The sequence below is a fragment of the Protopterus annectens genome, chromosome 9.part0, assembly GCF_019279795.1.
Source record: "Protopterus annectens isolate FY-2018-M chromosome 9.part0, PAN1.0, whole genome shotgun sequence".
NCBI classification, from domain to species: domain Eukaryota; kingdom Metazoa; phylum Chordata; order Ceratodontiformes; family Protopteridae; genus Protopterus; species Protopterus annectens.
In genome coordinates this window covers 1476205077-1476220076 of record NC_056743.1, presented here as the reverse complement: position 1 = coordinate 1476220076, position 15000 = coordinate 1476205077, and the positions used below count along the sequence as shown (strand labels likewise).

Genomic DNA, 15000 nt, shown 5'->3' with positions numbered 1-15000 from the left:
TTTAATTTTAAAATGTTCATGTCTTGTGGAAAGTAACTTTGGTGTTATGCACAATTAATCAGTTAGATTGCACCTTCCAGTGAGTTACTTATACATTTCATTGTGCATGTGTGTGTGTGTGTGTGTGTGTGTGTGTGTGTGTGTGTGTGTGTGTGTGTGTGTGTGTGTGTGTGTGTGTCAGATATGCATATGTCCATTCATCCATACATACATACATTTTCTGTAAGCTTGCAAGAGGGTCACTGTACTAGCACTCTGAGCAAGGTAGACCAGACATCTCTATCTATAGCTATAGTGTACAGCTCATCCTGTGGGCTCTGTAGTCATTTACAGTATACTGTGGGACCACCTCCCAGTGGGACATACTTGGCTTATGCCCCTCAGGAAACATTTTTATCATGTGCCTAGTCTACCTGAACTGACTCTTCTCAACAAGAAGGGCAGCTTCTGTACTCAAAAACTTCCTCCCTGTCTATCCAGACTGAAAAGCTCCTCACTTTCTTGTAGAGTGAGCTCAACTGACTTGTGAAGGAACCTGACTCATGCCAATTGTACCCATAACCACATCTTTTAAATCACTACCCAAAGTTCATGGCCATAGGTGAACATGAGGACAAAGACTGACCAGTAATCTGACTGATTCACCCCATGACAAAGTTCTCACGTCACCAGCACAGTCTAGTACCCTGCCTGCATTACTGCCAACACTACTGATCAGCTTGTGGGGGCCATAAATTATTTGTGCACTTGCTTAGTCCTAGTGAACGCAACATGAGCAGTTATAATGGCAGAATCATGGGAGGAGAGCAAACAGAAGCATCAAGAAGTGACCATCTTTCCAAATTGACTTCCTGTTGCAATTCTGAAACTTGTAATTGTGAGCATCAGAATTACAAAAAATAAAAAGCATGAAAATGCAGGGGAAATGTGAATGTTGAACATTGCTGCTAGCCATTAGGCTTGTTAATTTACAACGTATCAATCCCACTGCACCCCTCAATGTGGAGGCAAGCCATTTTTATCACAGACCTTATATATTCCATCTTTGAGATTGCTATACCTCATGTTAAGGGGAAAACTGAGCCACAGTGATCTTCGACTTTGGTATATATTATGCTACATTTTCTCTCATTCAGCCTCACTATTCCAGGAACCAGAATTATGAGTTTTGGAATTTTAAATGTTTACCTTCCTGTTAGTGGCCCCAAACCATAGCAGATGTGTATACTCAAACAGACATCACAAGATTTCTCAGAAAGCTACTGACCATGGTTTAGCTTTCCCTGAAAAAAGTTACACAGACAAATTATCTGTTTCCTCTGTGGAAGAGGTATTGCCTCTGCATAGATGTAACAGGCCATTAACATGCATTGCATGATACAGTAACATTGGGAGACAGAGATAACATAAATGGCTAACAACTAGATTTTGCTATATGGGGAATCCTGTAGGACAAATGATCCCAATATATGCCTTAGTGTAAGATGTACTATTAATGAATTTCTTATCTGTAATACTTATCTTTCTAGAAATTTCACAATTAATTACATAGATGACTGCAGCAAAATGGCCGTGTTAATTCTGTGCACATAGCTGAATGTGAGTGAGGGCACATTAACATAACTTTCCTCTATGGACAGCAAAAAATCTGTAAATGTATAATTCGCTGAATTACCCAGAATAACATCATCAGTTCCATGTTGACCCACACTCTACCTCTATGTAACTGCCTAAGTTTATTTATTTTATTATTTTATTTTACATTTGTTGACCGGGCTAGTCTAGCTGGATATATTTCCATTTTCAGTAGAGGCCCGGGGAGAAAAACTCCACATAAAACATAACAAAGAGACATGATAATAATAAACACATAGAATACAAAGAAAAGAAAAAAAAATTGTAATAAAAATTGGTAATAATAATAAAAAATGGTGAATAAGATCAATAAAAATTAAGGCACATAATCAATAGTAGTCATGACTACAGTTAAATCGGATTCAAAGCATCTTACTTAATACAAACAGGCTATATCTTAAAGCTTCAGCTATAATAGGATAAAAGTACAAGTAGGAGGAGAAGTAAGAGGAGTAGTGTTAGGTAAAATGAAGGGAGGCGACAGTAGTTAAGAAGTAAGAGAAGAAAAGGGCTAACAAGAGGAGATGGGAGAGGAGAGAGAAGTAGGTAGAGCAATGAAGGATTGGAAGGAGGAAGAAAGGTAAATACTAAGCACATAGTAGGGTTAAAGGTCAGGTAAGGGGGGGATGAAATCAGTCTAGTGTATTACATGAGCAAAGCCAGTGATTTTGGAAGTACAGTTTGATTTGTTGTTTGAAGAGGGGTAGAGATGTGATTAGAGTTAAATCCCTAGGTAGCAAATTCCATACTTGGCCTACAGTATTAATAAATAGAGAGTCACCAGCTAAGTTGTGAGCCTTTATAGGTTTGGTCAAGAATTTACAAGAGGAACGAAGGGAGGTAAGATTATTATAAGGGAGTAAAAGCTGTGATAGTATAGGGGTGTTATCAGGTTGGTACAGAATTTTGTGGGCAATAGTAAGTTGTGAGATTATAATATAGTTTTGTAGTTCTAGCCAGCCTAAAAGTTTCAGGTTAAGGCAGTGATGGGTTCTGAAAGGGTTACCAGTGGTGAAGCGGGCAATGTTATTGTAGCAAGTTGCTAGTTTGTTTAGGTTAGTTTTCTTGAGGTTAGTGAAGATAGGAGAGGCATAGAAGAGAGTAGATAAAAGATGGGAGTGGGCAATAGTAGCTCTAGCTGATGGGGTGAGGAATGGTTTAATACGGTATAAGGATCCTATCTTTCTATTTACTGATTTGATGGTGTTGTTGATGTGTTGATCAAAAGAGAGATTGTTATCAATGGTTATTCCTAGCAGTTTAGTTGTAGAGTCTGGAGAGACAAGAACAAGATGGTGAAATTTAATGGGGGGGTACGAATAGTGGGGGTGAAGAGAAGAAGTTTGTTTTTTTTAGCATTAAGGAGAAGGTATCATCGAGTAAACCATGTTTCTACTGTGTTAAAGATATTTTGAGTTTGTGAGATTAGATCAGAGGAGGAGGATGCTGAACAAATAATAGTGGAGTCGTCTGCATATTGAATACAGGTGGCTTGAGGAATTGCAGAGTGGAGATCATTGATGTAGAGGGAGAAGAGAAGTGGACCAAGGATAGAGCCCTGAGGCACTCCGATAGAAATGGGCAGTAAGGAGGAGATGTGGTTGTCCCAGGGAACGGCTTGTTGTCTGTTGTTGAGATAAGAACTAAACCATTTGATGGTAAGAGTATCAAATGAGAGGGATTTAAGGATGTTAATTAAGGAAGAGTGGTTAACCATGTCAAATGCTTTTGAGAGGTCAATGAATAGAGCAGAAGAGAAAAGATTATTGTTGCGATTGTTGTTAATGGTATCTATAAAGGAAAGGAGAGCAGTGGTGGTGCTATGGTGGGGTCTAAAGCCATGTTGACAGTTAGCTATAATATTGTGTAAAGAGAGATACTGTACAAGTTGCTGATGAATACATTTCTCCATAATCTTTGCTAAAGGTGAGAGAAGGGCAATTGGTCTAAAGTTGGAGTAGTCAATACAGTTACCGCCTTTGTGTAGTGGGATAATATGAGAGACTTTCCAGATATCAGGGATGGTTCCTCTTGGATGGTCCTATTTATGAGTATAGCTATTGGGTATGCAATTTCTTTGGCTGCCTTTTGCAGAAAAAGGGAAGGGAGTTTGTCAGCAGAGGGGGTACATGGTTTCAGTTTAAAAATAAGTCTATAGATGAAAGAGGTAGAGATAGGTTGTAGAGAGAAGTTATAAGAAGAGTCTACTAGATTGTTTGGAGGATAGAAGTTGTTAGTGTTCAGTTGTTTAGCAAGAGATTGAATAGTTTCAGTAAAGAAAGAGTTAAAAGCATTTGCAGTTTGGTAAGGGGTGTCTGGGTCAGCATTTAGTGGGGAGGGAGTTTTGGCTGTTCCTGGGGATAGGAGTCTATTGATAGAGGACCAGAATTGTTTGGGTTTATTGGAATGTGTTTCTTGAAGTTCACAGTAGAACTTTCTTTTGTCAGTGATAATAGCTTTTTTGGTAAGGTTTCTAAGTTGGCGAAAATGAAGAAAATCAGCGCTGATTCTATGGCATCTCCATTTGGCCCAAACCTTATTTTTAGAGAGGATTAGTTTTTTTGTATCATTTGAGAGCCATGGGGCTGTGTTCGATTTCATTCTAATGGTACGCTCAGGAGCATGTTTACAGGTCAGTAGTAAAGAAACTTAAGTCTGCAGGCTAATAGTTAAGAAACTCTATGGTATGGCCAATAGAATTTACTTCACTAACAGGATCCCCAGAGTTAAGGCTGCTAATCTTAAAAAGGGGTGGGGGACCTCCATCCTTAAAGGGGCACTATCTCAGATTTTTTGCTAGAGGAGTTTGTTTACATTTTAGTACTCTGTAAGTCACATGTTCAGCTAGAGGCAAGGTTTTCAACAAGCCTTTTTAGCATACTGCAGGTCAGAGTACACAAACTCTCAGTGGGGGGGGGGGTTGGTAGAGGAAGTGCTAAGAACTTACAGTTGCAGCCAGTTTGTCCTTTTCTGTTTTCCTTCCCCCACTCATTAGCTGAATGACTGGATTTTACTCAGCTAGAGATGCTATCTTGTCACACATAGACCTGGAGCCTCTTTTGCAATGAAGTGAGAGCTACTTTGCTATGTACTTGTTTTTGCAAAACTGTGTCTAATAAGTATTGAAGCCTAGGCAATAGTACTTTTCATGCTTGTTGCTACAAATCTTTTCCCCTCCACTAGCAATTATTTTTCATACGGTCTGTTAGTGTTGCTTCTGTGTGTGTGTGTGTGTGTGTGTGTGTGTGTGTGTGTGTGTGTGTGTGTGTGTGTGTGTGTGTGTGTGTATGTGTGTGAGAGAGATGATATAGTTGCACTTTTATAATCATACAGATTTTCCCTCATTTTACAGCACAGCATTGCTTTGGACAGTTGTGTCTTGCAAAGAAACATGTTGACTAACAAATGTCCAAATATTCTAAAAAAATAAAATATTTTGCATGTTTTCTCTAAAAATGTCATGCAGCTTTGGAACTGAATCTAATCACTGTTCTAAAAGTATTTTCTCATTAGCTGATGCTGTATGTTATCCTTCAGAAATTACACCATAACTATTTGTCTAATAGTGATTCCATCCTATTGGATTTCTTTTATCACATTTTTTTATATCATTCATTGTGGTAAAATGTTTTCAACTTTCACATCTTTCCTGACTGTTTGACTGAAGTACAGTTAGTTTACACTGATTAGCATTCGAAAGCTGAAGCAAATGCAGTCTATGCATTTCACCATATACTTTTCAGTACCATTCCTAGTATATTATAGTAGGTAATTAAAGGGGCGCTTTTTCTAAGGCAGTAAAAATTAAATACTGCAACCAGAATCTCATGCCATCGATAACCCTATATTTTGACAAGTTATAATAGCTAGAGAAATAAACAAAAACAAAGCAGCTGAACTCTCCCAAAGACGATTTATTCATCAACAGTAACGTAAGCGTAGTAAAAAACCAAGCTTTCGGTGAGCTCAATGTCCCACCTTCATCAGACAACTTTTACAAGCCAACTTCCTTAGTTTAAATACTAAATAATTAATAGATTAATTACATTCAATTATTAAAAACTTATCCAATTAAAAGGATTTATGCGTGTATAAACTAGTATTTACCTATATAAGTAAGTAAATAAACAAACAACAGAATTGTATATACACATACCCATTTATCAAATACTGTGAACCTTATCCTAAAAATTCATCATATAATCAGTAATAAAGACATTTCATTAATTGTTTCTAGTTTCAATACTAAAACCAACCTATAAAAAACGTCAACAGTAAATAACTTATAATAAAACTTAAACCACATATTATTGTCAGGAAAACTTTGTGTTTGCTTATGAGATATTTTAGCATAAGTAGGTATAGGATGTGTATTAACTAAATTAAACATAAAATATAATAGGTTTAGGGTACTGTATTTTTTGTTAGGTCTATACGGTGTTAACCTTGCCATGTACTGAAAGACAATGAATTTTGGTTTTATTCGAAACAAAGTTTACATTTGTGTAGTATGTATGGTTATTATGTTTTACGGGTTATCATGTTTTTATTTTTAAAAATATGTATTACTGATGTGTTTACTGACAGTGTTGTTGAACAATAGAGTAGGATATATTTTGTACTTTAAGGCTATTTAACTTAACACAAAGTTTTCCTGACAATAATATGTGGTTTAAGTTTTATTATAAGTTATTTACTGTTGACGTTTTTTATAGGTTGGTTTTAGTATTGAAACTAGAAACAATTAATGAAATGTCTTTATTACTGATTATATGATGAATTTTTAGGATAAGGTTCACAGTATTTGATAAATGGGTATGTGTATATACAATTCTGTTGTTTGTTTATTTACTTACTTATATAGGTAAATACTAGTTTATATACACATAAATCCTTTTTAATTGGATACGTTTTAAATAATTGAATGTAATTAACTTATTAACTATTTAGTATTTAAACTAAGGAAGTTGGCTTGTAAAAGTTGTCTGATGAAGGTGGGACATTGAGCTCACCGAAAGCTTGGTTTTGTACTACGCTTACGCTACTGTTGATGAATAAACCGTCCTTGGGAGAGTTCAGCTGCTTTGTTTTCATTTATTTCTCTAGTTTGTGTATTCTTGGCACGTTTGGAAAAGTTATAATAGCTACTTTTCTATGTATGTATGTATGTATGTATGCATGTATGCAGCACAATCTATGTTTATATTCGTGTGGTTTGAAAATGACAGGCTACAAAACTCACTAAACCAGGTATAAATCTCTACGTCACAAGATGTGTTGCCAACTGGCTCACTGACAGAATCCACACTGTAAAAGTTGCACACTCCAAATCTGACCTCAAACCAGTGACAAGTGGAGTACCACAGGATTCAGTCCTGGGATCTCTCCTGTTTGGTATCTACTTCTCTGAAGTACAGGCTAACACAGAAGGCCTCTGGCTAACGAAGTTTGCAGATTACTGCAAACTAGGAACCATAGTCGAGTCCCCAAATGATGTGGAAATCCTACAGAAGGGCCTCGCTGCGACAGATGCCTGGTGTCAGAGCCATGGCCTCAAGCTCAATGCCAAAAAGTGCATTGTCATCTCCTTTGATAAAAACTCTGTACCCATGAACTACTACATAGACAGCAGTCTACTTAACACCGAATGTGTGATAAGAGACCTTGGAACCCAGGTGGACAGTAGTCTGTCCTTTGATAGTCACATTACCACAGTAGTCAGAAAGTCCTTCTACGTGGCACACGTCATCATAAAAGGGTTCTCATCCAGGAAAAAAGAGGTCATTGTTCCCCTCTACTCGACAATCATTAGACCCATTATAGAGTACAATGCCCCTTTTGGAATGTATCTCACAAGACATCTGCAGCAGCTAGAAAGGCCACAGAAGTATAATGCTTTGGCGATATAAACATTGATTGGAACTGCTGTAGCAGCAGCCTCTCTACCACCAACATCAACCTTTATGGTTTTGATCAAACCATTACATCCCCCACCAGAATAGATAAACACAACAAGAAAGAAAGCACATTAGACTGGATTATGTTAAACAACCATCCCCAATTATATGAATCTGGAACCCTTCCTGATGACATAAGTGACCACTCACTTACCTATATCATCAGGCATAAAACCTATACTCCCATTCCTACCACAATCAGGAATATTATATCCAAAAAGAACTTCAACCCAGATCTCTTCCAAAATGAACTCAGAGCATGCAACTGGTCTCCTCTAAAATACCTCCCTCTGGAAGAAGCTGTTCAATACTTTAATTCTAACTTCTTAGCCATCCTTGATCATCTTGCACCAACCCGTACTATTAGAATTAAGACCAAGTCAGCCCCATGGCTTTCTAAAGGCACCAAACATAAAATTCACCTCAGGAATAAATACTGGGCCAAATGGAGAATGACCAAAAATCCTGCAGACCAACAAAATTTCAAACAACAAAGAAATAATACTAAGAAAGCTATACTATCTGATAAAATAAATTACTACCTTCAATTTCAAAAGGCAAACCATAATAACTCACAAAAATTCTGGGCATGCATCAATCAATTACTACAACCAGGTCAATCCAGTACACCAAGCCCACTAAACACTGACCATCAAAATCCCATGCATGCTGCCAATGCCTTCAATACCTTTTTCACCAATGCAATCCAAACACTAGCCAGTCAACTATCACCTAATACTTTTACTTTACCTATCTATAACAAAGCCACACCCCCTCCACTCATTTTCCAAACAGTCCCAACAACCCATATTCTTGCCCTTATCCAAAAACTGAAGCCAGGCTCTCCTTCAGCAGACCAACTACCTGCTGAATATCTACAGAAATCTGCCAAATCAATTGCTTACCCCATCTCCATTCTAATCAATAGAAGTATTGGCGAAGGTCACACCCCTAACATCTGGAAAGTCTCCCATATTATTCCCTTTCACAAAGGTGGAAGCTCCACTGATTTCTCCAACTACCGTCCCATAGCCCTTCTTTCTCCTTTGGCCAAGATCATGGCAAAATGCATCCGTAGACAATTGCTAGGCCACCTACTCCATAATAACTTGCTCTCTGTCAACATGGTTTCAGACCCTCCCATAGCACTATCACTGCCCTCCTTTCCTTTACAGATTGTATTAACAAAAAACGCAACAGTAATATGCTTTCCTCAGCACTATTTATCAATCTGTTAAAAGCATTTGACATGGTCAGTCATCAAATTCTGACAGATATCCTGAAATCCCTGGCCTTAGATGCATACTCTGTCAAATGGTTCCAATCCTACTTAGATCAAAGACAACAGGCTGTACTCTGGCAAAACACTCTATCTAACCACCTACCAGTTAACCTCGGTGTACCTCAGGGATCCATATTAGGACCTCTCCTTTTCTCCATATTCATCAATGACCTTCATCTAGCAATTCCCTATGCTACTTGCATTCAATACGCAGATGACTCCACTCTTGTATGCTCAGCCACAACCACCTCTGAACTTCACTCCCTTACCCAAAATGTATTTAACACTGTTGAACAATGGTTCATTCACCATTGCCTTCTATTAAACCCCCAAAAAACTAAACTATTCCTTTTCAATCCTAATCATAAGTCCTCTCCCATAGATTTTGCTGTTACATCCACTAATGGTATGATTATATCACCTGACCTAACTACCAAGCTACTTGGTATTACCATAGACAACAACCTTACCTTTGACATACATATTAATAACACTATTAAATCTGTCAACAAAAAACTTGGCTCTCTCTACAGAATTAAACCCTTCCTGTCACCTACAGCTAGGACTACTATCGCACACACTCATCTAATCTCTAGACTCCTGTATGCCTCAAATATTTTCACTAATCTATCTAAGAATAACCTCAATAAATTGGAAATCTCATACAATAACATAGCCAGATTTGCTACTGGTAACCCATTTAGAACACACCATTGCCTTAATTTAAAGGAGCTTCAGTGGTTGGAACTACAGAATCTGCTCAAGTACCACCAACTAATCACTGCCCACAAGACTCTTTACCAACCTTCCAATACTCCTACTCTATCCACCATCATCACCCCCTATCACAATCTGAAGTCCTTACGTTCATCTCAGAAACTTCTAATTAACACATCTAAATCTAACAACAGGGCTGGGGATTTTCTCTTCTCTAATACTGTGGGAAAATTTTGGAATCTCCTACCCAGTGAACTTTCCTCAGTTTCCTCTATATCACTCTTCAAAAACAGACTGAAATTTTTCCTCAAAACAGACTGGTTATGCCCCTGTACTAAACCTGACTAATTCTCCACTCGAACCACTCGGGACCAGATGGTGTCCCGGGCTGTGTCCTACATGAACTCCAAGAAGAGCTAAACCCAAACATAAAACTACTGTTCAATCTTAGCCTTACTACAGGATATGTACCCAAAGAGTGGTGTACAGCAACAGTGGTCCCTCTCCACAAAGGTGGTGCCTCAATGGATCCTGGAAACTATCGCCCCATAAGCCTGACTAGCTTGGTCTGCAAAGCTATGGAAAGGATCATCATGGACCTCATAAATAAAGATATTGGGGACCTACAGACACTGGATCCTACCCAGTTTGACTTTGTTAAGGGCAGATCCTGCCTCTTAAACCTGGTCGATTTCTTTGAAACAGTCACCAAGGCCATTGACCAGGGGAAGGTGGTCCACACAGCCTACCTGGACCTCACAAAAGCCTTCGATACAATACCCCACTCGGGCATTATAGATAAGCTCACCAGCTTAAATATAAACCCCTATGTCACTAGATGGGTTGCAAACTGGCTCAAGGACAGAACCCACCTGGTTAGAATTGCTGGAGCCATGTCAGACTCCAAATCAGTTACAAGTGGCATCCCACAAGGCTCAGTCCTGGGACCTCTCTTGTTCGGTATATATTTCTCGGTACAGGCCAACACGGAAGGACTGTGGCTGACCAAGTTCACAGATGACTGCAAACTGGGCCATAATCAACTCTCCAGCCGACACAAGCATCCTCCAAAGGGCCTCATAGAAACAGACAACTGGTGCCAGAGCCATGGCCTTAAGCTAAACGCCAAAAGTGTATAGTCATCCCTTTGGCAAAACAAAGTGCCCACAAATTACCACATAGGTGGTAATCCATTAAGTACAGAAGAAGTAATTAGGGACCTGGGGACCCAAGTTGATAGCAATCTCTCATTTGACAACCACGTGGCCAAAGTGGTTAGAAAAACATTTTATATAGCCCACCTAATCATGAAGGGATTCACATCTAGATCAGGGAGGTCATCGTGCCTCTTTACTCATCCCTCATCATGCCCATAATTGAGTACAATGCCCCTTTTGGGATGTACCTTACCAGACACCTGCAGCAACTGGAAAGACCCCAAAAGTTCCTCACCAAGAGGATCAAAGGGCTCAAACAGATGCCATATGCTGCCCGGTTAAAGAAACTCCAGCTCTACTCAGTGGCATACCACCTGCTCAGAGGCGATCTGTGCCTGACGTATAAAGTCATGTCCAACCCAGAATTAATGGACATGCTGCACCTCAGAAAATCCAAATCCCATCGAGCTTTGAACCTCACCACTGAAATAAATAGGACATGCTGGAGGGACAGATTCATAACCCAGAGGCTCCCTTCACTCTGGAATAAAATCCCAGTCCAGGTTAGGCAGAGTCCCACATTGACTCTCTTCAAGAGGAATCTTGATGAGTGGATGGGAGATCGTAGGTTTACCCCGGCTATCACTTCTGTGTCACTGTTAGACAGAGGCACAGTATACTAACCTCAAAAAAAGGCATAGCAAAATTAATTTAAAATGGGTGGCGAAAGCCAAACACACTCTGGCTAGGCTTATAAATGCCCTAGGGCAGATAGCCTAGTATGAACCTATGAACCTATGAACCTTATACTGTCAGCATATCCTATACCTTACCTTTCTCACTCTGTATCTCATTATTTCCGTCCCTCTGAATACTTACCTGTTAAAAAAATTATTTTATTTATTTTTTGTTTTTCAGTCTGATTTTTATTGTACCGTACTTGTATATGGAATTAGCCTGTATACCTCCCTTTTTTCTAAATTAAGTAATGTACTTACTTGCTATTTTAAATTATACACTGTATTGAATGCATTTCATATTGTATTGTCTTATGTCCTCTCTGTATTATTTCTGTATTATCCAATTTTGTACTTGTATACACATCTGAAGTAATTTTATATTGTCCTGCAACTTTATTATCATGTGTGTCATGGAGCTTTTCTCCCCAGGCCTCTACTGAAAATGGACATATATCCAGTTAGACTAGCCTGGTCAACAAATGTAAAATAAAAAAAATAAGAAGTACCTCACAAAGAGGATTACTGGCCTCAAACAGATGCCCTACACTGACCATCTCAAAAAACTCCAGCTTTACTCCGTAGCATATCGCCTACTCCGAGGTGATCTCTGCCTAACATATAAAGCTATGTCAAACCCAGAGCTGTTGGACATGCTACACCTAATGAAATCCCACTCCCTCCGAGCTACACGTTTTAGGGACCGAAACATTGTCACCACAATAAAAAGGACATGCTGGAGGGATAGATTCCTGTCTCAGAGACTTCCCATACTCTGGAACAGGCTACCCATCTATGTCAAGCAAAGTTCTTCATTAGCACTCTTCAAGAAAAATCTTGATGAGTGGATGGGAAATAGGAAATACACCCCGGGGATCACTTCTGTGTCTCTGCTCGACTGTGGCACAGGAAAATAACTTTCTTGGGTGGTGTAAGCCAGGGAACCTTGTTGGCTAGGCTTACGTTGGCCCTTGGGCCAATAGCCTAGCACCTACCTATGAACCTATGAACAGCCTCTTCTTGTGTTACTGACAGACTTGAAATTCTAGGCATTCTTGAATGTCTATAAATTTCAGATATGATACATATCTGCTAATGCAGGTCGCAGTTCACAGACCTATTAATCATGTCTGTACATAGGCTACATGATAGCATCATATAACACAGTGCTGTTTAGTTCTGAGAAGTGACAAAACCTAAAAACATACACCGATGCAGTACTGTCATCTGGGAAGACTTACCAGGACATGGTGGCCTAATGGTTAAGGTGTTTGCCTTACATCTCACAAGGGATAATTGGCTAGGCTTAAAATGGCTCGCAAGGGCAGTTAGCTTAGTACTAATCTATGAACCTATGAATGAGCAACATTTACATAAGGCCTGCCGGTACACTTCTGGATGACCCAAACCATACAAACACACCCCAGCCCTGAATGAGAAATATTCTACTCACACAAAATGTATTGTCTAGACAGCAAGACTGCAGATATCATGCCAGTGACAGAACAGTGTTCCCACTCAATAGGTCACCTCTGGTGATTGCTCTCGTTGCTATGCACTGATGATAAGCTGTAAAGTGATACCTGAATGCATCAAATGAAAACAAGGACGTGTTGTCTTAGTCCAAGTATAGGACTGCCATCACCTTGTCAAATGTCTGCAACAGTATAGACAAGGTATGGTCAGTGTGTTGATGTCACATTTTAGGTCTATGCAAATGTCTGACATAATGCTGCAGGTCAATTAAACATTAAAGGATAATGTAGCCATAATGACTTATGGAGTACAAAAATATTATGCCAGATAGTACAACATTCATACACTGTATACATAGTTTAAATATTTGTATTTGTATCTGAAGAAGTCTGGTAACCTTACCAGACGAAAAGCGCTTTATACATGACATTTTGTTTATAGTTTGGTTTATATTCTATTAAATTATTTGTTTTATGCGGGGGCTACTATGAGCCATTTTTTGTTTGAATTTGGAGTTTTGCTTTTAACTAAGTGCCTAGTTTGTGTTTGTGACATGGCGGCAGGAAGCCCGACTGCTTCTTCACCCCTATCAAATGTGGATAGTAGGGGAAATCTTATATTACTTATCGAAGTAATGAACCAGCGATTGGAAGACCTCACAACCCACGTGGAGCAATTAACTCAAACAAGCAGCCAAGAAGGAAGAAGGTCAGTTGACCAGCAGACAAGGACTAATTTCAATGTTATTCCAAGATTACTGACTGAACCTAATGGAGGTATTAACCAAGTAGGACAAGATGAGGCAACTAAAAGCAGTATGGAAATGAGGAGCCAGAGACTGCTAAGGGTAAACCAACAACCTAGCACCACTTTGGGGCTTATTGGGGTCCAAGATATTACAAATTGGCTTAGTGAAAAAACCAAGCCTTATGTCATCAAAAGAGATGACAGCACACACTTGGATTATCCATCTGGGAGTGGTGAAAATATTGCCTACAAATTAAAGAAACTAGATGCAAAATCACTAAAACTAAAGAAACTGCAATTAGAAGTCAACTACTTTGACCAATGCATCAAGGAGAAAATAGTCCCAAAAGGTTTATGGATATGCAGTATCCAACTGGTCTTGAACCAGGATTCTTATTCCACAATGAGCTCATTCAATTTTTTAATGAACAAGGGCTCAAACGTTTGAAGCTTATGTCTAAACATTACAACAGCTTCATAAACCAACTAGCGAGCAAAGTAATGGATTTAGATAATGAGATTAAAATGGACACTGACTTTATCTGCTACCACTTTGACTGCAACAGAATATTCACAAGTATTACACAACAAATTGATAAATGTAAAGAGATTAAAATCAAGAAAATAAAAAGATTTAAAATATTATGAAGAAGGTGTGGCGTTTCCTCAGTCACCCCCGTCACAAACGTGGAACCTGATAAGCGAGACAAGACCTCGCCCACACTGCACAGAAGCAAGGGAGGAAGAGGAGAGGCCAGATTCGAGTGAGCAAACAACTAGTGGTGGTGGTTTCAACAAAACAAAAGTTAATAGTGACTTAATACCAGATGGGAATGAAATGGCTATACTGCTCAGACAAGCTCCACGTAGGTTTACAGAGTGGTCCTAGCAGCAGGGAACTCAGAAAAGCGACTACCTTCTGGATTTAAGTATCTTTGCTTTTTTTTCACTTGAAATAGCTTCTGTAGCTTAACTTGAACTAGCCTGAACTGTTTTTTATCTGACTGCTGCATTATTTTAAAATCTGCACTTAAAGTTACATTTAGTCGAATTTGATCAAAAGTTTGCTTGTTTGTTTGTTTAATTTAACTGTGGAGGCTGCCCACTAAAGTGTGCTAGCCCGTGTAACTAATCTACAACTGTTTCTGCATTTTCTGTGTGTTTCTACCAAAAAAACAAAAAACCAAAAAAAAATCCTTGTTTTCCCGCCTTCCTCGACTAGTTTAGACCAGTTTACAGGCATTGCTGTATTCTGGGCTGTGGTGTAGTTCCTGTGTTACCGGGGGTCCAGT

At 39.0% G+C, this 15000-nt stretch overlaps 1 protein-coding gene across 1 annotated transcript in view; it reads left to right on the top strand.

The window, feature by feature from the left end:
• LOC122812125 (adhesion G protein-coupled receptor E1-like) overlaps positions 1-15000 on the top strand; it is a gene marked incomplete in the record, with an annotated part of 2110064 nt that overhangs the window by 318220 nt on the left and 1776844 nt on the right.